The sequence below is a fragment of the Crassostrea angulata genome, chromosome 4, assembly GCF_025612915.1.
Source record: "Crassostrea angulata isolate pt1a10 chromosome 4, ASM2561291v2, whole genome shotgun sequence".
Classification (NCBI taxonomy): domain Eukaryota; kingdom Metazoa; phylum Mollusca; class Bivalvia; order Ostreida; family Ostreidae; genus Magallana; species Magallana angulata.
In genome coordinates, this window is record NC_069114.1 from 42,536,216 (window position 1) to 42,563,243 (window position 27,028).

The 27,028-nt window shown below is 33.6% G+C and overlaps 1 long non-coding RNA gene across 7 annotated transcripts in view; it reads left to right on the forward strand.

The window, feature by feature from the left end:
* The first annotated feature begins 2,885 nt into the window (after window positions 1-2,885).
* Window positions 2,886-27,028, forward strand: part of LOC128180469 (uncharacterized) — a 34,288-nt gene continuing 10,145 nt past the window's right edge. The window contains exons 1-6 of one of the 7 annotated variants that reach the window (XR_008243225.1): window positions 2,898-3,010; window positions 7,548-7,636; window positions 13,523-13,867; window positions 14,258-14,451; window positions 15,560-15,694; window positions 20,307-20,440. This is a non-coding gene — a long non-coding RNA (uncharacterized LOC128180469). Of the gene's footprint in view, window positions 3,011-7,547; window positions 7,637-13,522; window positions 13,868-14,257; window positions 14,452-15,559; window positions 15,835-20,306; window positions 20,441-27,028 lie in introns of those variants that run through there. The other 6 variants (XR_008243224.1, XR_008243227.1, XR_008243221.1 and 3 more) reach the window with 6 other exon arrangements.

Genomic DNA, 27,028 nt, shown 5'->3' on the forward strand with positions numbered 1-27,028 from the left:
GGGGGGTCAAGTTTTACATAGGAATATATAGAGTAAATCTTTAAAAATCTTCTTCTCAGAAACTAATCAGCCAGGAAAGCTGAAACTTGTGTGAATGCATTCTCAGATAGTGTAGATTCAAAGTTTTGAAAATCATGACCCCCGGGAATAGGGTGGGGCCACAATGGGGGTCAAAATTTTACAAAGGAATATATAGAGTACCGGTAAATCTTTAAAAATCTTTTTCTCAAAAACTAATCAGCCAGGAAAGCTGAAACTTGTGTGGTAGCATCCTCAGGTAGTGTAGATTCAAAGTTGTGAAACTTATAATCCCTCGGGGTAGAGTAGGGCCACATTGGGGGGGGGGGGGGGGGTTGGATGTTAACATTTTACATAGGAATATATAGAGTAAATCTTAAAAATCTTCTTCTCAGAAACTAATCAGCCAGATGATTCTTTATAATTGTTAAGACTTTGGCCCCAGGACAATTCTTTGGCCTCACAAGAAGGTTCAGAGTTTGATGTAGCTTTGTATCCCATATACATGTATAAACAATCATTAAGGATCTTTTTGAGAACTGCAATACTCAACATGTGATATGACTATAAAATCATCCTGTTAGAAAAGGGACTAATGATTATAAACATAAGAATATCCAGGGGGAAAATGGATTTTATTTATACAGGATCTACATGTATTATTGTACATTGTCCAGATAGTTTGTATTATGACTCCATTAAGCTGGTTTTATCATACCTAATGTTCCTCAGGTGAGCAATGTGGCCCATGGGACTCTTGTTAGAGCTGGTTAAAGTATTTGGAGCAGGTGCCCTCTGATGATTATATCTTAGTTATTACTGGTCCTAACTTCACCAAACTTGCATGGATGATAATGATGGATCTGGACCTACTTATTGACTTGAAAGAAGTGGATGCTGAATCTAGGACATGAATTTCAGAAGTTTAGGTTTTGGGAGCAGCTTAAAGTTTTTGGCACAGGTGCCATTTGATAGCAATTTCTAAGTTACTAATGGTCCTTACTTTACCAAACTTCCATGGATGGTCCGTTTTCGGATACTGATGCACCAAACAGGCTTGAATGCTGAATCTGAGGTTTTGGATCCTAGAGGAGGTTAAGGTTTTTAGAGCTGATTAAAGTTTTTGGAGCAGGTACCCTCTGATGATCATATCTTAGTTATTACTGGTCCCAACTTCACCAAACTTGCATGGATGGTGGGTCTTATGATACTGATGCATCTGACAGGCTTGAATGCTGAATCTGAGCCATAGGTTTCGGATGCTGGATGAGGTTTAGTTTGTGTTTTTTAGAACAGGTTACATGTTTTATGGATAATAGCTTGCATAGTTGACTTAACTATAATATGAATGAATTGCAGAGGTAGCTTCAGAAGCAAAACCTGATCTCCATTATTAAGGATGTTAAAAAAGTCTCCTACCTCACTCAGACCTCTTTGATAGATTTGTTTGTTGTTAAATGATATTGCATGATTTCTATGATGGATAGCATTGTATGATATGAATAGATACTATTGTTTTATATGATACAATAATATATCATATCATATTGTAAAAAGTTAAAATTATATCATATGATATTGTATCAAAGTCTTTGTATATTATCATAATGATATGATTTTGCATCATGATAATATGGTTATGTATAGTATTATTTAATATAATACAATATTGTATAATATGATTTTGTATTACATTTAATTTTATCACATGATATTGTTTCATATGATATTGCAATATATAATATTGTATCATCTAATACAAAATATCGTTCTATTTGATATGATATTGTATAATATGATATTGGTTTATGTATTTTTATATCACATGAAATTGTATTATATAATATTGTAATACATGTATATAATATTGTAACATATGATATGCTATTGTATACTATGATATTGTATTATATGATTATAACTATATCACATGAAATAGTATCATATGATATGATATAATGTTGTATCATATACAATATCATATTATGTATTTTATATGATACAGTATCATACAATGCAATATTATGCAATATAATGTCATATTTTACAATCTTGTGATGTATTATGTGATATTACAGCAAAACTCGTTTATAACGAATTTCAAGGGACCATAGAAAAAACTTCGTTATAGCCGTAATTCGCTATACGTTTATAACGAATTCGTAAAAACTATTATAGCGAATTCGTTATAAAATAATTAAGGGTTTTTCCGGCTAACAGTTTTCTAAACTATCGTAAGTTATAAAATTAATATTACCGTCGTTTACAAAAAATGTCAATATAACCATTTCATTTCAATTTTTAAAAAAATCCGTATACTATTTGAATTTGAGTATTTTATATATGCATCTTAAAATTGCATGTTTCTTCAAAGAAATTTGAAATGGAACAAATTCGTTATAAAAATGATAAAATACGTTAAAATTTTGCCAGCGGGGGTCTTAAAATTACTTCGTTATAACCGTAAATTCGTTATAGCCGTGTTCGTTATATACATCAATTTTCTATTGGTTTATATAAGAAATTTGCCGGGACATGAATAATAATTCGTTATAGCCGTAAATTCGCTATATCCGTGTTCGTTATATTCGAGTTTTGCTGTATATTGTATCATATGATACTAATTGTATCCTATGTATATTATATATTTTGATATTGTATTTATGTATACTTTAAGTAATCTTTGCCTTGAATTTTTATGAAAGAAAAAGTTTATTAATATTCATCAACTAAAAAATCAAATGATTAAAAACTAGAACGATGATGAATTTATTTGTGGAAAGGCATATAAGTGAAACCTATTTCACATTCAAGTCATACGCTATTTGTAGTAATTAGTCATACCCTAAAGTAGAACTCTTTTGTAAAAGAAATCCGAATTAGTGTGTAAAATTCGCGCGCTTTTGTCACAGCCATTGTTATTGTTTACGATTTTTAACTGGAAAACTACACTATGTTGACAGCTTCAGTTGCTTTTGGCCTGCTGTAACTGGTAAGATTACTTTTTATTTAGTTGATTTTTGAAAAAGACGTGTATGGAGTTGCGATTATTGCCCTATCATTATTTGATGCTCTTCAACTTCGTGCACCGTCAAAGTTAGGGAGGGGCTCCTTGATTTGCTGGGTACATTGACCATGGTTGAATTGTCATTTTAAATAATTATTTAGAGATACTAAAACATTGTAGCATTTCAATATTTTTCATAAAAAGAAATATTTCAGTTTGTTTGCGTTTTAGTATCTGCTGTAGCATTAAACACCGTGTGTTGATTTGAGGACAGAAGTGTAAACACTAATGCAATTACTTATAAATTAAGGATAGACCATTTTGACAGTGATTTTGTCAGGGACGTATATACTTACGTTAGTATATACGTCCCTGATTTTGTTGACCTGAGCGAATTTTCATTGTGTCCAGTAGTCAGTTCTTGCTGTCTGTGAACAACATAATTGGTGTACAGAACTGCCAACTTTTGTGATTTTGTCTGCTCATTCTATTGAAAAGCAGCATGCATTATATAAAATTAAAATTTATGTCATGATTTGAAAATGTACTGTGGTAAACATTTAGCCACTTAATTCTTTCTCAGATAATCTGCCAAGAAGTTTGCATAATCATTTGGGACAGCATGTAGTGTAAGAGTTATCTCTCATTGGTTGTTTATATTAATTTCAAACTGAAAAAAAAAAAATTGAATGGAGCTCTGTTCTGGGTATTTAAGTTATAAATAAGTAAAAGATTCATCTGATTCAGATGCATTGTGTTAAATATCAAGCCCACCCCATTTACCGTTTCTTTCACAGGTGTCTGGTGATGGACAATTAAATTTTATTGTAGCCAATTTATGTACACTCAAACCTTGTTATGTCGGAAGAAGGTGGGATTGGTTAAAAAATTTCGAGATATCCTAATATTTGAGAGATCACGGGTAAATTACTAAAAGTTTAAGTAAATGGGACTTACAAATCACTTCAACATATCCATTGTATTCGAAATATAACTGTTCGAGATACTGAATTGAACTGTATTTCATTTCATGTTATTCAATTTCTGCTGGCGTCATTTTTTTAATATGATGAATTTCAGTTGGCATATATATCACAAATTCTAAATCTTAGAGCTATGGCACTTTCTATGTGAAATATGAAATTTCCTGCTAGGGTTGAATTAAGTTGTAATTGTAGATTAATGATATTTTGGGACATCCTTCAAGTTGATATATATTTATTTCCTTTGAAAAGTATAGCATTTGTCTGATATGTCACAGTGTGAATGTGCTTGAAATAAATATGAAATGTAATAGGGATCTGACACAGTGGTATCAGTAACTATTTATCTCAGATCAGCAGTATAGAAAATGGTATGCCTATCTCATAAAGAAAAGAAATGGAAGTTATTTTTGTACCTCAGAAAGAGAAGCAGTTTTATCAATAAATAAGTGACAATTTCCACATTTATTTTCTCTTCCACCTGAATTATTTATGTTTCCTCAACCTTGGCTGGACATCATATAGTGCGAGAGGTCTGTGATGACTATGATCTGTCAAAACAATCTGCTTGATGTTCAGTGTTCTCCAAAAAATATATTACAGGGACGAGCTCTCTAGAGCTGGCTAGACTATATATAAATCAGATGACCTTAACCTGATGGGGGAATTTTCGGGGTCACTTGAAGGTTTAATGGTGTAGGTTCAGTTCCGAGATGTGACAGTCTGCCACACTGACCAGGGCTTGAACCCGGGGGTGTTATGGATCTGGAGTTTAATAGTATTTGATAAGGAAGTACTGGTAACAGTCCCTGTCACTGGGATACTAAACACACAAGTTTACTAGTGTCCCCTGCAGTGTTTTGCTATACACAGCTGGCTGGCCTTATTTTGACTATACTTATGGAGATAAGTGCTGACACAGAATCCCTTTTATCTGGCTTTGATTTCCCTGAATGTTTGTATTTATTTTGTAGCTCGTTGTTTTTTCATTTTTCTTTCAAACTTGATTACCATGTAGATTTATAAGCAACATGTTGGTATTTGCAATAAAAAAAGAAGAGGAAAGCTATGTGCCTGAATGGAATTCAGAATATATTAGAAAATGAGCTTGGTGCAAAATGCACAAATTTTATCTTTTTATCTGAAGCAACAATCTTTCTTTTAAGAAATGAAAAAAACCCTTTCCTGACATTTAAACCCATTTATTTTGTCAAATAATTTTCAATTTTGATGTAATTGGAAATGATATATTCACTTCAACATTCTGATGCATTGAAATTCAATTAACATTTGATCCTATTCAGTTTACTTTTTGCTAATACATGTACAACATAATTTTGAACTAAAGAAAATTAAAGAGTACGTTTTAAAATACTTTGTTAAAAAAACTTTTTTTTCCCATAGTATTTGATGTATGTTTGAGATTAACATTTTTTATTTAATTTAAAAAGCTTTTTGTCAGTCCTGACAGTATTGATTTAAAAAAGACAAAAATTATCTTGTCTTACAATTTTTTTTATGACTTTATTTTTCTGTAACCCATTTTGGGTGTTAGCATGAATGTGCCAGCTTGCGTGATTAGCTTACTTATGTTTCATGGTCAAATGTCATGATGGACCGAGACACATCAATCTGTACCGTCACTCACTAAGTGCTGTCAGGTCTCCGTCTATCACCAATGATGCTTTAGTATTCTAAAAGATTTAGAAACTGGAATCTCATCTCTTACTAAGATTTAAGGATTTTTTTATTCTGCTGTCTTATATCATTTTTTAAATTAAAGTTTAAAAACATAGATACAAGGTATATTAAAATGAGTATTATGAAGTTTATCAGACTTTTTCCATCATGAATCTTATTTGTTAATAATACTTGATACCTTGGAGCTTGCATGAGATATGAATAGTAAAAGTATTAAGTTTTGCACAAAATTCTACACATTCCAAAATAAAGTAACTGAAACTTGTGTATTGTAAAACTTTATTCTGCCTGTCTAGTACAAGGCTTCTCTTTATCAAACACTGAATTGATCTACTGACACAGCATCATACTTTAGAGTTTTCCCTGAACATAGAAAAATATGATGAATGTATTGGCGTCATGCTATGAAATTGATAGCTGGATTTTGACAAGAAGAGAAAAACAGGCCATTAAAACAATAATTAAATGCTGGTAGGTCATGATATCATACAGATGAAGCGCGCTGGAGGGTTTTCAGTCAGAGTAGAAGAGATTCTGTCAACTCGGTGATTGTATAAAGAAATAAGATAATGCAAGGGAAGGTGAATGCCCTTCTGTTGATATTAGTAAGAAGTCTTACGTTGAGTGTAAAAATCCAGATGAATATCACAGTGTGTGGTGGACACAGATCTGCACTTGCTAGCCTGCCATAGGCATATGATTTCAGATAACTGATTTTGTAGGTCTTGACAGAGAAAAGACAAGTCATAGGTTAATCAGAGCACTGTTCTATAATGGTTCAGTTCCCTGTGGGTACATGATGATGTACTTTGACTGGTACATATAATGTATACAGTAGTAGATGGTCAATAGTGGTTGTTGGTATTTGTTGTTGGTTCATCGTTCATTTAAAGTTTGTTTGATCATGCAGTCATCTTGATTTTCCCAATGCTTTACTGAGCTGTTTTTGTGTATCTACTGATCTTACTTCACTTGCTTGTTTGATGTGACTGTGGATATTATTACTTATTAGGTTTGTGACTGACTGTTTACAGAAATTTGTGGGCTCAGCTCTGCCTCGCCTTCTATGGACTTTACCGACCCCATAAATTTCTGTATACAGTCAGTAACAAACCTAATAAGTGTTTTGTTTTGTTGATGACCTAAAGTTTGAAATGTTAACAAACAAAAGATAATGTATAACAATTAAATTCATAGCTTAATTCTCTAATTTTTTACCTTCCTTGTCAGTCCTCTGTGCAAACCTGGATGCCATTGTAGGATCGTAATATTACGTCACGGGCAAAGGGGGGTCACTCTAAATATTTTGGGGCTTTTAAATTAAAGGTGTGGTTGAACGTTTGTGTAAAAAATCAGCTCAAATAACGTTATGTCCATCTTGTTGCCATTTAAATTTTGAAGCTCGCCGTGTAAAGAAATTAATAAGCCAATCACGTGACCTGATTCATCCAGTGACGCCAAGACATTCTAGTCTGAGGCATACCCAAACTATTAAATGTATATATAATATATGATAATTATAATTTGCACAGTAATATATTTGATATGATATCGCATAAAATATAACATTCATATTACTGTATTTATAAAGCAAAATTATAATACATGTATTGTGTTGTCTAAAAAAATTATATTTAAGCACATGATAGACAATACTATAGCATATGATTTAGATTTTAATAGTGCAATATTTTATCTATAAAATGACACATAGTTTAAATTATGTCATTTAATAAAACAATGAATCAGTTGATAAGATAATATAAGATATAATTTTATAGATCGTAATTCTGTTATTGTGTAATATTGCATTTGTCTTTTATCAAATTTTATTACAGAATGTGGATGAAAATCAATAATTCAATGTAAATATTGATGATGCCAGCCTAGCTAAAATAAGCTGTCTATAATCTTTGTTTCAAGCCAGGTAATTTTCATTTTAGATTTTTTGGGTTTTTTTTTTCAAAGGCAATTTTTTTTTAAACAGATGAGAAAAGGTGTGATTTGGTGTTTTATTTCATACGTTTTTAAAGGCCTTGCAAATGATTATGAAGTGGTAACAATATTCAATGCCGGATCAATATAAGGCTCTTCTGTGTATTTATATGTTTGAGCATACATTGCAGCCTGTTTTTTTTAGCTATTTCAGTGATGAAAGTGTTAATTAATAAAAGATCACTGCTGTTCAAAAAGAACTCTAATGATCAAGCTTAAAACTCCTCAAAAGGAAAACATGTTCAGCTTAAAAGCTTCGGTCCATGCCCATAGATTAATGTTGACTGTATAAGCTGCTTTGAATTATGCTTGACGTCAACTTTTAAAGAAGAGATCATTATCCCCCTGTTTGAATTATGGATGACTTCATTATGGAATGAAAAAACTACCTTTTCTGATCGTAATCAACAGATTGATGTATTAAAGCAAGAGTTGTTGATTGGTTCAGATTTCTGCTGACATCGGCAAGGTATAATGCATTAGTTAGAAGGATGACATTTGGTATTATGATGGATAGTTATTTTTTTGTGCAAATCGAATCATATGTCAAAAGATGTGAAATATATATCAAAAATAAGTGTTGTGATTCATAAATCAACAATTATGAAATCCATCAACATATTGCTAGATGGCTTGAATATATATTTGCTAGTTGATTGATATCAGTCATTTGTGAATGTAAGGGGAGAGAGAGAGAGAGATTATTCTCTTTTTAGAAGTGGACAGGCCTAGTCCACATCCATGTGGATGTAGGCTATGCCTGTCCACTTCTCAAAAGAGAATAAGAGATTAAAGGCATACTCTAAAACCTGGCCTGGCCTGGCTTGGCCCCATTGGCCTGGCCTGGCCTCAAAGTTGGCCTGGCCTCACTTTTGGCCTCAAAATTGGCCTGGCCCCAAATTTTGGCCTGGCCTCAAATTTGGCCTCTACAAAAATTTTTGGCCTCAAATTGATTTTTATATTTTCTTTACATATTTGACGTTTTTATTGATGTTTTATTGATTTATTTTCAATGCACATTAATCATCACTTTTGGTGCCTATAGTGTCTTAAAGTGATAATGTATCAAAAATAATAGTTACAATTGAAAATATAGTACTAACAATGTATATCTATGACTAAAAGTATGTTGAGTAATCAATTCTAACAGATTTTTAATCAGTATGATTTAAATTCTTAAGAACTTAAGAATGTGATTTTGCCCTGCAATTGTATAACGATGGCATGTTTTTGCAATGTATTTAGATCAAACTGCTCTCAGGATTAGACACTATCTATGCAACTCTTCTTTTACCAACGACTTGTTTGAGAAAAAAGTAATGGAAGAGGCCAATATTTGTTTATTCTATCAAAAATCACAAAATGTTCTGCTTTGTTCAAATTCCGATGATGACAATTCCCCATAGGAGAACAATTATTTCCTAAGTATACAAGCAACACATACAGGAAACTCTTCTCTATAATCAGGAGGTGATGAATTAATGAACATCACCGGGTCAAGCTATCGAGGGATGCAATGTTGCAGTCGTTCACAAATGCCATTAATTAAATTAGACATGTGAAATGTTAAACGGCAGGATAGGCAATGAATCTGACCCAAATGTAATAGATTAAGGACAGAAAAGGTTGATATTAAATTTCTGCTGGGGAGGGAAATTTGGGCTTGATTGGTGTTGACAGGTAATATAAACAAACAGCAGATTTTAAAGTGCATTACACAGTGATAACAATTTAATGCTATGTACCAGTTTACAAATGTTTTGGATATCAATCAGGTCAGTCTCTTAAAATGATGTTTAAATTTTAAATGGGAGATGGGAGTGACAACTTATTCGCTTTAGTATTGGAAAAATCTATTTCTTATAGTAGGAGCAGTGCTGTGCATGCATGTCATAGGTATTTTTTGTGTGATTAGACATGGATTAAAGTAATTCAACTTGAAAAATCGGTCATCTTGTCATATATATATTTTCATATGATTATTCCTTAAGAATATTCAATTCTGAAAGAAATCAATAAAAATTCAATTTTAATCTAAGAAAATGAGAAAAAAAGAAATTTTAAAATTTGAGGCCAAAAATTTTTGAAGAGGCCAATTTAGAGGCCAGGCCAATTTTTGAGGCCAGGCCAAAATTTGGGGCCAGGCCAATTTTGAGGCCAAAAATGAGGCCAGGCCAACTTTGAGGCCAGGCCAGGCCAATGGGGCCAAGCCAGGCCAGGCCAGGTTTTAGAGTATGCCGAGATTAAAATGGAAGTTGATACTTTTTCGTCCTCTTTGATGTTATTGAAGGTTAAAAGATTGCTGTACTCATACCCCCCTGGTTCATGTTTGATCCCCAAGATAGATGTCCTTCAGAAGTATCAATGTCGGTGTAGGATAACATGGTGCTTCAGAAGGGATTCAAGAGGTGACATGTATTTATTGCATCGGTTTATAATTACTGTGCATAAACAGCTATATACCATCTGTATGTTCTGATGAATTTAAAATATAAGATATGAGAAAATATGAAACATACCGTATTGCATTAAAATTAGCTGACATGCCAGAGGAAATGTGAGGAGTTCATGGTAGTATGAATTACAATGTGCATGTTCATGTATTAAGCCTATGAGATAAAACTCGACAACTCCTGATGGTGAACAAAATCACTCAATGTGAAAGATTCGTATCAATAATCATGTTTCCAATTAACTAACTAGATATTTGAAAAGTTTAATTATAAACTTCAAAGAGTGAGAGGACAGTGCTTAACTTGAATGCACTGCCTGGAATGGATTGACATAATTCAATAAGAAAACCTGGTCTATATCTGTGTTCATTATTGACATGGGGCAAAGATATTTTAGACGGTTGAAAAAAAGAAGAAGAAAGAACCTGAAGACTTTGGTATTGATCTGTTGCCGTTTATTTTTAGCTCTGTAATAGCGGTGTTGCTGAGCTCTTTCATTGATGATAGATACACAGCAGAGTGGAACTATCTGCCTGCTAACATCATTCACTTGAGAAAGAAAAATGCTTGGATTTAAACTTAAAGAAGCTGCCAACAAACTTTTTGTTTTAAGTTTTGTCAAAACAAGGGTTTGTGTCCTCTCAGAATTATGTAATCTTTTTTGTTGCAGTAGGATGTGTGGTTGCCCTTGGTTAAATGAGGGCAAATGTTCATATATGCGGTAATTGTTTGGGATTTCAGTCAAAATACATGTATGATATATATTTAAGGGGCGGCGGAAGCAAATTGAAAGTTTTTTGGGGGGGGGGGGGCTAGACTTATATAAAAATTCTTGATAAGCAAAAGAATAAAAAATAAAAGAATGGTCCTTTGGTTTATGGTTATGTATAATTTTGTAAAGGCGGTTCCGACGTCTATGTTTAAACAAGCATCAACTATAATTCATAAAATACATATAATACATATGCCATTTATTTCCTTTAACCCTTTTCAGACCAGGAAAAAGATATACTCCTTTAATTAATTATTTGAAAATGAATGATAAGCAAAAATAGTACTTGTAATATTTGAACTAGTTGCAGTCCTATAACTAATAAAAGTTGGAAAAACTCTGACAGAAATAAATATCACAGCTAACGAGTAATCAGTGAAAAGAAAAGCCATGCTGTGAAGTCCTCAATAAAACTCAGCCTTGGAGATCATCAAAAGTGCTTTTCTTAGAATGTGCACTATGCTTGATAAACATTTGTATCATGCAGACTTGTTGGCAGCCAAGGTTAACCCATCGTGGTTCTACCTTGCTCACCACTTGCTGTAGATTGTAAACACAACTTGCACAAGGCGGGCAATTGAAACCATGCAGGCAATGTAAGCCGAAGGTCATCTCTATCACTCTTTTTAAAAAGTTTAATCATGCTTTAATATCACTGAGAAAAAAAAGTCATGCAAAAGATTTTTGTGAATAATATATTTATTGTATTGCGATATCAGGGTGGAGTTTGAGTATTCTCGTTTGAGAAGTGGACAGGCATAGCCTACATCCATAGTATGTAGGCTATGCCTATCCACTTCTCAAAAGAGAATAGAGTTTGTGTTGATATTTATCTGTATATTGATTACCTAGATGACTCCTGTTTGGTTAAAAAAAAGTTAAGGGATATTATTGTGGGGGACAATGGTATAAGGGAAAGGGTTGAAGAGTCTTGGTATTTCATTTTGTTCATTACCGGTACTTTGATATTTTTAAGTAGTAACAAGCTCGTTTATTACATTTGTGTGATTATAATGCAGAAATTCCCACTCGTTAGCTCTTTGATCACTTCCTGATCATTTGATAGAAAGTGTTATATAAATAAAGTTTGAATTGTGTTGATAAGATATTGAGGAGCATGTGTACCATTCAGTGACAGCCAATTTGTGTGTGAGAGAGAGAAAGAGAGAGAGAGAGAGAGAGAGAGAGAGAGAGAGAGGAGAAAGAGAGAGAGAGAGAGAGAGAGAGAGCGATTGTTTTGTTTAGTCTATGTTTTATGTGTGTATGGAAAGTTACAGACATGGAGATTGTAAGTTTGTATACACAAGCTATATATAACTCCTCAGTGAGTTCCAGTCATTCTGACATTGCTAGTAAGACAGACAGCCCCAGCTTATATATCTTTATTATGAAGATAATTAATGGTGGCATTTATAGCTGCAATAGCAATGACGGATGTGATGTTAACAAATGAGATTCATGTTCACATAAACATTTAATACAGTATTGTGAGAACATTTCAAAAGTATATTTGAGAAATTCTTTCTCTCTTATCAAAAACTCAGATTTCAAGGTCATGGTTATGAAAATGTCAAGTAGAGTTACTTCCCTTTGAATGTGTCAGACAAGTGGTTCTTTTTTTATATGATGCAACAGAAGTGTGTTTTGTGTTGTGAGCTGATGCAATGTTTACATTTGTAAATGAGGCTAAGATCATACAGTGCAGATGATTCTGTGGATAAAATTATATTGGCAAGTCTGCAACCAAGTGCTCAATTCAGCCAATTGTTATATTCATGACTCATCCATGGTCCATTAGATTAATGTGACTCGTTTTTAGATAAATTTGTTTTTAGTAACTGGAATCAATCTTGTATTTACTGTTAATTTCTCAGCCTATCATGAAGAATTGGATATAGATGAGAAATTAGGATATAGTATACGCAGTAGGAATAACTTTGAAATGGGACCACAATTAATTCCCTAGCTGATGGCTAATTGGTCTCTGAACATAGCATAGAGTAGTAGGTCCCCTGTAAATAGGCACGTAGTCTACACTTTTTTGTGTTTTGAATCATTGTCCCTTTCTATTTGTTGTTTTGAATGATGCATGCCTTGAAGGAAAGGGGAGTGGGAGTAATGCGTATGAAGTTGTTTACAGATGATATGTAACAATGTTATTGTAACATGCCTCTGTTCAACTTGAACAAATCGCCATGATTTTGAGTTTAAATTGTTTGCTCCAGGGATTGACATAGAAAAATTATACACCATTTATGTTTAAGTTAAACATGTTTTTGAATACAAGAATTAAAAAAAAAGTAGTCCAGAGATCCCTTTATAATGGTAAGCATGTACATGCAAGAGTGTTTATAGATGCAAGTGGGGATGCATTATATGCAAGCTAAGTTCTTGCAGGTTGCATTAATGTTTGTATTACAAGTCCAGGCTGGTTGTTGTAGTCTTGATTATATTAAAACTGTTGCAGTTGTTTATATTATGCATGCACATGTCCTTGAAAGACTATATGACATCTATGTGGGCATTGACTTTGGTTTCTGTGACAGCTTTGTGCTAATTGATATCCATGCACTGAAATATTTTCTTCTTGTAGATTTTACACCAAGCCTTTTCAAAGTCATGGAAATGATTAAAAGCCAAGCTAAGAATTTGTTCTATATTCATTGCAAAAAGATTTTAAAATGGAGCTGCTCCATACATGGGGATCCGGATGGACATGTTGCAATTTATGCCTGAATTCAAATTTTTGGAGGATTGTTATGATAATTATAAATTCTCATTTTAGAAGAACAAGTTGATTTAAGATTTGTCTCTTACATAATTCAGTCTGAAAAAGCTGCCTCCCTTATTCTTATCACAACTAAGGTGACATGTCTGTTTCACTTCAGTGCGTGTGTACAGGAATAGACTTTTCCTGGACGTCTCATCTAGAATGCAAGTAAACATAACTGGGAAGAACTTCTTTCTATATATATCTGTAACTTGTGGAAATGTAATTATGTCATCAGCTCATAAATTATAGCAGAAGGATTCAGTTCATATGCTGTCACCCCCTGTCACCTCTTATCCATGCCATGTCATTACAGAATTCATTTGCATATGTAGAATAAATACATTGCGTGTTTATAAGGCTTTTCAAAATATTAAATAAACAGTTGATTTATGAAGACAGGACATGATGTAAGCTTTTTGTCATGATGAAAATGTTATTGTTTTCACACTGCAGGCCTTTGATGCCTTTAAATTGTTTTGGCCAGGAATTAATGATATATTAAATAATATTATCACAACTTTTTAATTTTGTATTTTCCATAATCTCTTGGAGCAGCTGGTGTTAATCCTGCAGAGAAGGACAAATATTGATTGGGTGACATAAAGACCCTTTGGCATCAGCTTATTAACAGTTCAGTGATTGTTTATGTTATTGCAGCAACTGGAGATAAATCTTGATTTAAGGACCCCCCCTCCCTTGCTGACTTCCAAAAGAGGTGGGGGTGGGGTAAAATCCTATTCAGCATGTCTGTGGGTTATTTGTTATTACAGATATACTAAATACATATATCCTTGAGATTATCTGGGATCTAGAGAAAATGTCTTGCTGTAGATAGACCCCCTCCTACCCCAAAACAATTGTTTTTTGTTGAGTATTAAATAACTAATGCATTGACATTTCGTAAAATTTGTTTGCTGCATTCACTTGTGTGCAGATATTTTCATATTGTTTAGGCAATCCTTCTTCATTTTACAGTATACATGTATGTCTCACAAAGACTAGAGGGGGTAGGAGGGATATATCGATCAAAGCCTAACGGCAGTGGCCTCTCTCTCTCCATTGTGTTAAGTTTATATCTTTAAAAAAGGAATATAACTAGAGGCTCCATCTTGGCGCAAGAATTTGTGTGATGACCTTTGGCTAAGTTCAAGGTCATATTAATATCCTTGTCATAGAAATGGCATTTATCCAAAAGAGACCCAGCATAGGTAAAAGACCCTCTTGGACAGCTTTAGATACATGTATTTTGAAAAACAACATATTTACTCTTTCTTTGTATTGGGTAAAAAAAATGATTTTTTTTTTCTAACTTTGCCTTAATGCTGATAAATCACAGGTCATGTAAGAGCTAACTGTGTATCACACCTGTTATGTTATTTGGTTAATGAATTTGCACTGTATAAGTGACTTCTTCTCAAGTTTTGTGTATTTGATTTATCTTCTATCCCTTATTTTTATAGAGCTCTATGGTTTTAAGTCAGTGTGTGGTTTTGTGGTTTTAATGAATTATGGCTTCTATTCTTAAAGGAAACAAAGTTCAATTATTAATGGATTTAAGGGAAATCTTCAATGCAAAATTGAAACAAAGAGTAGAAATAAGATTTTGCTGTAGAATCATTTTTTTTCCTGTGCTAGAAGTAATGGACAAGATAAAACTGAGCCAAGTGGAAGCAGGAGATGTGAGCTGCCATTAATGAGATCTGTCTGTGATAAGACAGGAAAAATTACATAACTATATGGGATTTTTATGCCTTCCTGGGTGACATTAAGAAGAACATTTTAACCTTGTCTGTAATTAATTTGAGTAAATCCTGTGTCAGCTTTAAATTTGTATATCTCTGACATACGCTTTGGTAGGTGGAGAACACAGTTCCAGACTTCAGAATGAGATGTGGAAACCTGGTGAGAAGGTTGGGGAGAGAGGTGATGTAATCTCATCTCCCCAACCCCCCTTACACAATAGAAATCAGCTGGAAGTTTGACCATTAAGGGGTAATGACCCTTGTACTAAAGGGAGATAACTAGTAACTGACAACTCGGCATCATGCATCATTATGGATCCACTTTGCACCTCCATTCTCTGAAGATTTCCATTACTGATAGAGTAGGATTCAATGGGATCTATACCAAAAGTGAGAAAAGTAGCAAGTCATTATTGAAAGCCCACTTTGATGTTCTTTTTAAATTGCAATCTCCTGTTATTAGTTTTAGGAGAGGGTATGAAAAGGCAATTGATTATTAAAAAGCGTGGCCAAGCACGACTAGTTACTTTATGAAGACTGTAAAGTTTGGGGGAACAAGCCAAATTGACAATGGGTAGAAAATTTTCTGAATAATTTCTCAACACAGTGAATCCTGTTTAGTGCTTTTATGACAGCAATATCTGTTGTCCCTTACTGAAAAGTGATTTATCAAAGTTTGGTCTCCAGAGACGCACATCACATGAAATACTAATCACTTTTTTTTAGTATGGTGCGAGAGGAATTTTTCAGAGCAGGGTGAAGATTCGATCAGAGATTCCATTTGTCATTCATGTATTTTATATCTATTATCATTTTTGTCTATTTTAAATTTTAGACCCAAGATTAGATGTGATAAAATCAAACAACAATGCAGGGAATTTACATATACCTGATACTAAAATGAGGCATAGCAAATATAGTTGTTTTTTTTGCATCTCACTGATTAGTATCCTCAAGGTCATACTTATATGGCCTTCTGTGGGCTAATAGTTCAGTTCTGTCAATTTGTCAAATTTGAAAATGAATTTTATGTGACTTGAAAAAAAAAATTTAATGAAATATTTCTTGGGCTGTTAAAATATAGTGTTCATCTTTGAAATGAAATACAAAATTGATTGTCATTTGAGAAAAACCCAGTTATCAGGAATTTGATCAGGAAAGGCATTTCCACAATTTGAAGCAAGAGAGAAAGGAGAAAAAAAAAAGAAAACCTTTAAATTCTCGTAACACTAGTTTCAACTGGATTCCGTTTCTGTTTGTGTAAGGTTTAACTGACTTTCTTCTCAACAAATGACTTAAGTAAGTCTGAAAATAGAAAACCATCGTAAAAAGAGTTCAGCTTTTAGAATTAAGTGACATTTTTGTTATCAAAACTGACCCTCGGTGAGGTTCCTTTTTGACCAACACCCATATCAGCACCTTGGATGTTTGATTCTAGTAACCTTGAAATGCTGCTTTCCTTTGTTCAAAGTCAATACACCTGCCATTGACCCAAACTTTGTCCTGAATATTAAAATAGCATGAAAGCATTTTATGTGAAATATGATAATTCTATGATTTGCTTGTTTTATGAGCAGCAAGTCATTTTAGCCGCTATTTTACTTTCATCATGTTCATGCAGTCGATTGAACTGCAAAGTATTTTATGACTTTTTAACATTTGTGCATATTTTCGTGATTTAATCTCAATCGAAAAAAAGAGGGGTAAAAAAAATTTTCATCTTTAAATATACATCAAAACTTGATATCAAGATGAATGGCAGAAAAACTTCTCCATTGATCCATTGAGTGTGGGGTGACTAATTTGCGCTACACCTCCCCGAGTGTGCTGTGCGTAGTAGTAAATCTAGCAACTGTCTTTCCTCATTTTGATTATTAAACAAGGAATAGATAACAGCTGTCAAAAAGATACAAATCTTGATATTCCCTGAAAAAGGAAAGAAAACTTCGACCTTTGAGTATGCAGTAGATTGCTGTGGTACACTTTATGAACCCTCAAGTTTTTTGCATGGGTCTTGTTTTTTGTATTTGATATGCACACGCTGCAGTTCCGTTGATTTTTATTTTTGGTGGAACGAAATTTTAATGAGGTAGAGATCATTTGTTTTGTTATAACACTGATTATCTCTCTGATGGGTCGGTTTGTGCTTGTATTGAAATTCCCTCTATGCATATGCACTCGACCTGTGCATTTAAGTGCAGTTGACAATTGTTTGACAATAATAAGGTATCAGATTCATTTACACCAAAGTGGAAATTCCGAAGCATGGGAAGAGATTACGGCTTTCATCATGGCATTTAGAGTAACTATTTCTATACTTTGCCCTCTTTTTTCTGTTTCGTGAGTGGATAATTTAAATTAAGCTCAACAAGTATTTGTATTAATGGGTAAATAAAGAAAAACTGATACTTTCAGAAATAGTTCTCATTAATGTGTTGAGAATCAATTTTGTTACTCAATACTTAATTTTATATTGAAAAGAAATACAAATTCACACAATTATATCAAAAAGAGTGAGAAAGAAAAATGATAGATGTATTCAAAACTGAGTTGATATTTCAGAATTTCATTTGTATATATAAGAGCTATTATAAACTTGTTAGATAATGGGAGGTATATCAATAAGCTGTCGTCTCAATATTTTTTGTACTTAAAGCATTGCAGAGATAGTTCACAGTTCACAAGCTTACTTTTATAAAGTCCAGGAGTTCTAAAGGGATTGACTCGAGAGGTTTAGTGCACAATATCAATATTTCACTTCATTGGAATGCGTATCAAAGTAGATTTATCTTTGTAATGTAAAGGGTCTCCTTGCTTTCTTTTGTACTTTTGTTCATTGTTCCATTTGTCTAATTACTCTACAAAGATATTGAAGGTTCATTGTTAACAGAGTCATAATGTAGTCAGAAGGTTGGTTAACAAGTAGATCAATTTCGTGATTTGAATGGTGCATGTTTTCCTTTAGTATTGTTGTCTGTGGACTTTGACAAGAGAGTGAGATGTTTGTATTCAATTCAATTCTTTATTATCTTCTGGATGAACAAATGTGAATAAAAAAATCAAAAAAGGGGGGAAAGTGAAAGAAATCATGAAAGAAATGCATGAGACAAGACCTTGTGGCCAGACAAATAAATTAGAATAGTCAAGATCACAAGAACAGCTTTAATGCTAGAGAAATTAAAAACAAAAACTGTTGTCAGTGATGATTCCGATAAGAAGTGGGGATTTCAAGCTTAATTTGATAGAATTGATGTGATCTGGACAGTCATTTCATAGAAAGAGCGTGTTGAAAAACAATGTTTTTTTTTCCATTCTATTTTTATCGAAACATGTTTTACAAGGTCTTTAGGTTGCCTAAAGCCACTTCTTTTGGAGCCTCTTCTCTATATTTAGTCTATTGTCTTCTTTTGGAACCTTTTTACTATTTCAGTTCGTTATTTCCTTGCTCTTCTCATCTGAAATTGACAGCTATTTTTGTTACCATATATAAAGTTAGACAAGATTCTTGTCTGAACAAAAAAAAAATCTAAGTCTTTGGAAAAAAGTTTCGCATAATGTGCAGTTAGATCTTGTCAAATTATTCCGGTTTTATGATGAATTAATTAATGAGTTATTATTTCAGACATAGATTGGGTCACCTGAGTGTATATTTATTAAAAAAAGCAAGGTAACATATAAGTAGGTGAACATCGACCCCTGATCTGCAAATTCAAAGTGGTCACTTGTTGAATGATGAGCAGGTGGTACGGGCCTGTTCACACTGACGTAGCCATACCTTGCAAACATATTATAGATTCCTTGTTTTACATGGGTACTGCTGGTATCTAATTTCTTGGTTTTATGAATTGAATCAAAGCATGGGAATATAATTTCAGGAGGACCAAGTTTTTGTTATAATTAATTCTTAACTTCACAACTGTTTGAATAATAAAAGCTAGATTTTAACCATCTTTTCTAAATTGTTGAAATGAAAGAGAGTTCTTGTAAGTTATTACTTCAATATTAAAGCCTTAAGGTGGAATGCTACACCAAAATTTTATTTTGCAGATCATATGAAAGTATCATTTCTGAAACATGATTTCATTGTTCAAAGAGTGATATAGGCATATGCCGTATTTTATACAAAATTTTGTATCATGAGAAAGTGAAATATCTGTTTAGGCTTGAAGTGACACACCTACTGAAGAGTTTAATGCTGTAAATTCCTTTTATAACACAAGTACTTAATTCCGCGATCTCACTGGATTGTATCAAATCGCGAGGACATAAAATTGCGAAAGTTGAACTTTTCTCCTTTTTTCTTATAGTTTTCAACTGTCAGAAAATAATGGCGAGATTTTAAAATCCGCGAAGGATGCTTCCTGCGATTTTACGCAGATATTAATTCCTCGTGTTTAATTAGGAATTTACAGTATTTGCTGTCAATAAATGCATGATGTCAATGTCTAACAAACTATTCCAGTATTAAATGTCAAAAAGAAGTTTACCTCTTTTTAATAAAAAAAATTCTTAATAAGATTAAAAAAAACCTCTTTTGTTCATATTTTTTAAACCTATAATGGATGAAATCTTTTGAAAAGACGTGTCTTATAGAGAAGAAATATAAAACAATCAATTTAAAAAAAGAAATTGAATCAAAATGTCATAAATAAACGGCATATATATATATATCTGTGAAATTATGTTTGGGAAATGATACTTTAACGATCCATAAAATTAAATTTTGGTGTAGCATTCCACATAAGTCATTTTCTATAGACTGTAGCTTTGAAGACAAAATAATTTTCTTTGTAACAGTAGATAATAAATCATCTTGATGATTAAGAAACGGTGAAGAATTGTTTTTTCATTTTATTTTGCAGATGTAGGATACTTGTCATGATTTATCATCCTGATCTATCGAAACAAAGGTGCAGTTCGCAGTTCAATGTTCTACAATTGGATTGTCAAGATTTACGACATGAGCCAGAGGTTGTGAAAACACTGGAAAGAAAAAGTAAGACATTTGAGAGTCCGTAAAGAAATTGTGTAATAACAGAATCGTAAAGAAGCTCCGATTGTCACTTGTTATTTGTCAGAGATGGTAACTAATCCCACCGTTGTCCGTATCACATTTCACCTTCCCATTATTTTTCATTATGCTTTGCAAGTTTAAGAGCTCATAATTGCACCTGGGCTATAATGCTATATATGAAGAATAAGCTTCAAAAACATCTTCGATAAACTTTAGGGAAATTCAAGTATGGTGATTGATATAGTAGGTTTTTAAATTGGTCATTTGTAAACAATTGGAGGTAATTTGTAACATGGGGTTATCACGAAATATCTTGACCCTGTCACATTTTGTGTTGACGCAGCACAATTACGACTGATAAAGTTTCAAAGAAAATGTCAACACATTTGAAAATTAAAGTTTTTTCTGGGACTTTAGGGTTCAAAGTCATTGTAATATATGTGTAAATCTTGTGACATGGCTGAAGGCACTGTTGAACTTTATTACAAATGGCCCTGCTCTTTTGTGAGTTAGAACAATTAAAGTACTTTGTTGAACACAAAGCTAAGTCTCAGTCAACATTTTTAATCCTTTCAAGATCACAAAGCCATGACTATTTCCCCCTTGGCTGCAAGTCCAACAGATTGTATACTTTGCTTTCTTGTGGATGGTAGTATCGGGTCTCCAGAGGCTAAAAATATTGGGGTTTTATTGTGCTTGACTTAATGAAGTTTTTATCTAATCAGAAAAAAATGATGTCAGAAAGAAAATTGCCACTTGATTTTGGCTCAAGCTTATAATTTACGAGGTTGCAATCCAGTTCCAAGGGCTTACAAATACAGGGGCCAAGATTTTTATCACAGTTGTAACCGTTCTTGTTTTATATTATTGCACATTCAAAAAAGTTGGCTCCAAGTCTGCTATGTCAAGGTATGATTTGCTCATCACCAATGGCAGAAAATGGGAACTATTAAGAAGAAAAAAGGCCTTCCTTTGTGGCAGACAGTGTTTATCTTTGCATCTCGTCCTATGCTCAAAGCAGCATAACACTACAGAAAAATAAATCACAAAGATTGAAACATGTCCTTTGTACACATGGGTATATGCGGGTCATTTTTTGCAAGCTTGCAATATTCTTTATTTCCTTCAAGTTAGATTAAATAAGAAGGAAAAATGGGGGAAAGTTCCTTCACTCTGTCTTTCTCCATTTTCTCTGCTGCCTCAAAGATAAGTATACCAAAGTATGCAGTTATGTAATATTTACTAGGTAAGGGAAATACACAGTTTATATTTGCTATGTTACATAAACAACAGTTCAGGATTAATTAGCAAATACATGCTACGCTTGATATCAAAGATGTTGCTATGTCTTCAAAAGCTGGAGTGAATTTGAGCTCACTGGAGGTGTAAAAGATACAATTGCCTTCTAAGTATAGTGCAGAAGTTTTTATTTGCACAGGTAATTGTTGATAAGATTTCTTTTACCTGTGGAATTTAAATTCTAAAAGCCCCTCATCTTGACATGCCTTGCAATGTCAGAAGGTGTGAAATTACTAGTGGATGTTTACAATGAGTCAGGATTATTTTACTAGCTGAGTTAATTTTACACGAAGGACAGTGATTTTAGGAAAGCAGAATATTAACATCAATACAATAGTAGTAATTTGAAGCAGAAGACTTTGAAATAGATATAGATGTAAGCCTGTTTTCTCTACCTCCTATGTACTTAAAATAATTGGGACTCTGTCTTTAAGACTGAGCAGTTTTCTTGCCAAGGCATAAAGGTCAATTTAAATCTGAGGAATGTTTTAATACCATCAAGAGAATAATGCTTCATATTAGACTGTCTTTGTGACTCTAAGGAGAAAAACAAGATCAAATTCCATCGACACCCGATCTCCTTCTCTATGCTATGACATAACTTTTCCAGGAAAATGACACATAAATATACCTGGAATAGTGTTTTTAGGTTAAGCTAGCAGACACATCTTTGATATTGAATGCTTTAGTTTACGAAGGCACAATGACACGGACAACTTTTTTCATTACTCCGAGTCCCAGACTGTGCATATACTTGCTATTTTTTTTTTTAGAGAAGAGAACATGCAAGCATAGCCCTCATCCATTGTAAGAAAGCTAGGACTGACCATTTCTTTATAAAGAGAATATATGCATGCATTTATTCTGTTAAAATCTGAATGCTTCTAGCCCAAATTTTACGATTTATTGCAATGTATCAGAAAAGGAAACAAAGTCTAGGAAACACATAGGCCTTATGACAAAACTATTTTTGGTTTCTATGTCTGGTTAAACTGACCTCAAGTTGGGGTCTTTTGAAGTTTAAAAAGGTATGTAAATAAATCATGTAAAAGCTAGTCAGAAAGGGGGGGGGGGGGTTCTTTATATATAACTCAGATTAAAGACAAACCCAGGTAAATCAAGTATTTAAATCAGAGAGAGCTGGTCATAACTGGAATAAGAAATATGTAAATATACACACACACACTAGCTTATCGGTTTAGATTTTTGAACAGTTTGGCTATTTGGTCATTTTATACTGATCAAACATGAACAATGCCAAAAGACGACAGTGAACCAGTTCCCCCCCAAAGATAACACTGTATAAATGGCCCCAAACATTCTTTTTACAGTTCACAATTATATACGTCAAAATGTTTTTTGCACTTCAGAAGTATTGCTGATGATTGTCAATAGTGTGGAGAAAGAAAACACCCAGATAATCATGGTACCTGGAATTATCCCATTTAATATGCAGGGCCTGATTTTTGATAGGATATTCTTAAAGATGGTTATCTTGTGATTAGATTTCCAAAATTGTATTTGTTGCTTTTAAAGTGTAAATTAAAAGGGGTCAAAAGAAACCTAGAGGGCATTGTCAAGTGCTGGGAAAAGATATATGGTAATGTCAGAGTACTTAGCTAGAGATGGCAGCAATTTTGTTGTTTATCCACCATTATTGTCAATGGTCAACAACTAGAGCACCAACATTGACATTCCCTGTGTTAACAGCATAGATCTCATTGATTACCAAAGGATATAAAGGTAATTGTGTTGGTTATGTGTATAAGCCATTTGTGCCCGAATTCATTGACCAAGATTGATGTAAAGATGCCTCCCATTGGCTAAGACAGAACGAGGGAGGGGAAGAGTTGTGTTTGTTTACATTGAGTAGTCATAATTTGCTCCATTTATTGTCTAGGGCATGTTAATATTTTTTTTTTCTAAATTGGGAGGGGAGTATCTTTTATGGAGTCAAACAATTGTTCACTCAATAAACAAATAGATAAAATTGTAACAGGTGCTGCTTAGATATTTTGCATATGGTGATGTTGCCTGTGTGAGCAAGGTATTAATAAGATGAATGAGAGAGAGAGAGAGAGAGAGAGAGAGAGAGAGAAATACTTATTGCCAAGTATATTGATTGTTACAGTAAAGCTGAAGTTTGACCATGGCTTTGTGCTTTGTTGAGAAGGTCTTATTGATAATTCATTCATCTCTGCTGACCAAATTACAGATGTTTTGTTCTGCAGGGCATTTGGACCAGTTCTAGTCCCAGTATCTCTGTGGAGATTTGGCAGAAGGTATTGATTTTAAAGCCTGAATTTCAAGGGTTGACATATGGACAGCAAAGAGCACCATGGTCATACCTAGAAATATGCATACTTTGTTGTTGTTGTATTAGAGGAGAAACATGTCGAAAACTGGTTTTGGCAGGTACAAAGATTGAAAAAAAACCATGGTTTGTTTAAGATTACCCAACTGTAGAATAAAGTTGAAAGGGATTTTCGTGGAGGTATTTAGAGATTCTGTTGAAGAATGACTGGTGTTGTTATCGTCTGAAAATGTAACTGATATAAATAAACACCACATAAACTAATTATATCTTTATCTAGGTTAAAATATTTTGAGGAGAGAGAGAGGGAATTTTGCCTCTATCCTTGCATAGTGTTTACTCTGAAAGCAAAATTGTTTTGAAAACAGTGGTCATATGGCTATCACCAAGTGCAAGTAAACACTGATCTATAGCTCCATGGACGCTCATGGCCGCACGTCAGTCACTGATAAGGAACAGCACTGATTCCTTGAACATCCCTCTGATTAGCTGCAGTGTCAACAGGCCTTTGATAATAATGATGAGTTTGGGGGTAATTTCATGTATGCCTTGATAATGCGGTGAAGAAAGATTCTTTCCTTTTGCGCTGGTTGCGTACTGAAATAATTTAAAAAGTTCTGTCTTGTGGAAGATAGTGAGTGGTATCCATTGCTGTTTTTATTTACTATATCCTGACATGTGCAGATAAAAGGCTTTGGGGCTCTAATCTACACTGCTGAAGAACCCCATCGTGTCAAGTTGACCTTATTTTTGTCACGTCAAAAATGTGTTTTGGTCTAGTACACAATTCATGGTATTCAATTGCTGAGCCCCATTATTTCAAAACAAGAATGCATTAGATGGAGTGATGTTATTAGACAATCTACCCTAACAAAAACAACAAATATTGGAAAATTGCATCAAAATTGTTCCATAGATAACTACCAAAATATTTTATAAGCTTGTGCTATGAACCAAAAAATGTTTTATCATAAAGTATGTTTGTGTATACCGGTAGATGACTTTCGCTGTTTACTATTTATATGATTTTTATGCCTCTGTTCATTCATAGAGGAATCTTTATCGCTGTACCGTCCCTGTTTATCTCTAGGAGCCTTGGAGGCAGAAATCTGTAAACAAGCAAATAAAAGTAGTAAACGATCAATGGAGGGAGGAAAAAATCTATATATTTTATCTGTTACAGTGACCTGGTTTCTGCTAAAGGAACAGATCGATGAAACGAAGGGCAGATTTACTGAGAGTTTCGGAGAGGCTTGGAATTGGCATTATAATCTTTCAAGTTTCCAAACAGCTGGCAACTGTAAACAATATCAGAAGCTGAAAGGTAAAAACTGAAGATTTCCTGTGCATAGTTTCCGACCAATCTACTTGCTATGCAAATGACAGTCACATTTAAATAGTGCAATTATTCCGCTCCATTAAACGTCTTGTGTTATGGGAATTTTTATTTGGCTGTGATACTGGATGGCTATTGTTAGTAGCTATTAGATTCAAAATATGGCCTGTTGTTGTAATATAACCAAAAAACAGCTTTTGTTTCAAAGAATAAAAAGCCCTGAAAAATCACAAAAAATTCCTATTTTCAGTGCAATTAAATAGGACTTATCTGTAAAATACATCAAATATTAAGGAAAATTAGCCCTGGATATTACACAATAATTGGCTATATAAGTCTGCTTTCATTATGGATTTTTCATCATAACAGCTAATATAAGGTGTGGCTACAGGCCTCCAGATGCTTATGGGTTTATAGACTGGTCGTGTCATGTTGACCTAATTGATTTCTGTTGGCTATATGATGATACCAGTGCAGTGGCTAACCTATACTGAGGGAAATCTAGGCCCTTTATGGTCATCAGATGACAGTGTATAATTAGTGTATTACAGCGTGTTTTGGGGGGGAGGGGGGGGGGGGGGGGTGGTTTCCTTTTGTGATTCTGATCATCTCCACCCATATCTGACTCTCTGACTAGCAGTTCTTGTATAGCTCTTGTAACATGACATACATATTTTCTCTAGTGCAGAGGTGAATTTACTTCAGAAAAGGTTTATATAGGCAGGCTGTGATATCGCTTCTTGAAGACCATCTCTTACCATTTGGGGTTTAGTAAATGGTTGACCTAATCTTTGGTTGCCAAAGTTTGAGCTGGTGACACCAAGGGACAAAGTGAAAAAGATAGATCTTTGTGACATTATTTCTGAACTACCTGATACAAGAAATTTTATGTAATTTTTATTGACCAATAAAAAAACAGGGTTGTTTTTTTTCTCAATGCATACTTTTGCTATAAATGATTCTGGTGCTTTAGAAAGGTCAATATATGATAAGGGAAAATCACAAAATCAATCCTGATAACTCCTGTTCCTAGATTGGCAATATTTAATCTAGGATGAATCATTTGCAAAAAACTATTGCTGCTATAATTCTCCCAATTAACCCTTGTTTGAGTTAGCTATTTATGCAGCTGTTTTTGGGGTCTAATTCAGAACAGAAGGATTTTTATTCTATAATTTGTTTGTGAACTTAAAATGACTTTCTAGCACCATGCATACTGTAAAAGCCTATCACATAAACTGAATGAAGAGGATATGAAGAACATGCAGTCTCCTTGAAACTGAGAGAAGGTTAAACAATTATCCACTGACAATGGGTGATGGATAGCAGTAATGAGAGAGCACAGCTGAAGTGATTGGTCCCAATGCAAAGCTATAAACTTCCTGGAGTGTTTACTCAAAAATTGGCCTTGTTTACTCAGAAAGCAATTTCTGTAGCCTCTTAGTGATGAGCTTATCTCCATCTTTGTTTTCAAGCACTTGCCTGCCTTCTGCGGTTTTTGGTCAGACTATTTTGGCCACCTAATTGAAGATGCATCATGTACCAGCATAGATCCCCTGGTTGGTGGTCCTGCCCTCTCCCCCCAATCTTGTGCTTTATCAACCACAATTTCATTGACCTT